The 708-nt window shown below is 36.6% G+C and overlaps 1 protein-coding gene across 1 annotated transcript in view; it reads left to right on the top strand.

Annotated features, from left to right (window-relative positions):
- The window catches only part of MROH9 (maestro heat like repeat family member 9), a 102,520-nt gene that overhangs the window by 19,406 nt on the left and 82,406 nt on the right, over positions 1 to 708 (top strand). The window lies entirely within an intron of this gene.

Here is a 708-nt window from a genome sequence, read left to right as displayed (position 1 = left end):
CCCAACAGCCTGGCGGGCTCAAAGACATTGAGCTGCGCCCCAAGAAGTCTAGCCTACATCGCTAGGCAGAAAACTGGCTTCCATGAATCTTTTTATTTCAGTCTTTATATCTTCGGTAATAATGGAGTCATTCAGGAGTAGGTTATTTAGTTTCCATGTTTTTAGGTGTTTTAGAGAATTTCTCTTGAAATTAAATTCAAGTATAATTCCTTCATGGTCAGAGAAGATACTGGATATAGTTTCTATGCCTCTGAATCTGTAGAGGCTTGCTTTGTTTCCTATGATATGGTCAAGGTTCCATGTCGGGGCAAGTATTAACTATATCTTGTGGCTTTTGGGTGGAAAGTTCTATAGATGTCTGTTAAGTCCAAATGATTTATGGTATTATTTAGATTCTTTATCTCTTTACCTATTTTTTGCCTATATGATCTGTCCAGAGGAGATAAATCAGTGTTGAGATCTCCAACAATTAGTGTGTTGCAGTCTATCTCCCCTTTTAGATCTAACAGTCTTTCCTTCACATATTTAGGTGCTCCTGTGTTAGGTGCATAGATATTAATTAGCGTTATGTCTTCTTGATCTATAGAGCCTTTTACTACAATATAGTACCCTTCTTTGTCTCTTCAAATGATTTTTGTTTTAAAGGCTATTTTGTCAGATATTAGTATCACAACTCCAGCTCTTTTTTGGTTCCCAATTGCATGGAAA

This window comes from Tupaia chinensis, unplaced genomic scaffold (genome assembly GCF_000334495.1).
Source record: "Tupaia chinensis unplaced genomic scaffold, TupChi_1.0 Scaffold000651_1, whole genome shotgun sequence".
Taxonomy (NCBI): Eukaryota; Metazoa; Chordata; class Mammalia; order Scandentia; family Tupaiidae; genus Tupaia; species Tupaia belangeri.
The sequence above is the reverse complement of the archived record's forward strand: the minus strand, read 5'-3'. Positions and strand labels throughout refer to the sequence as shown.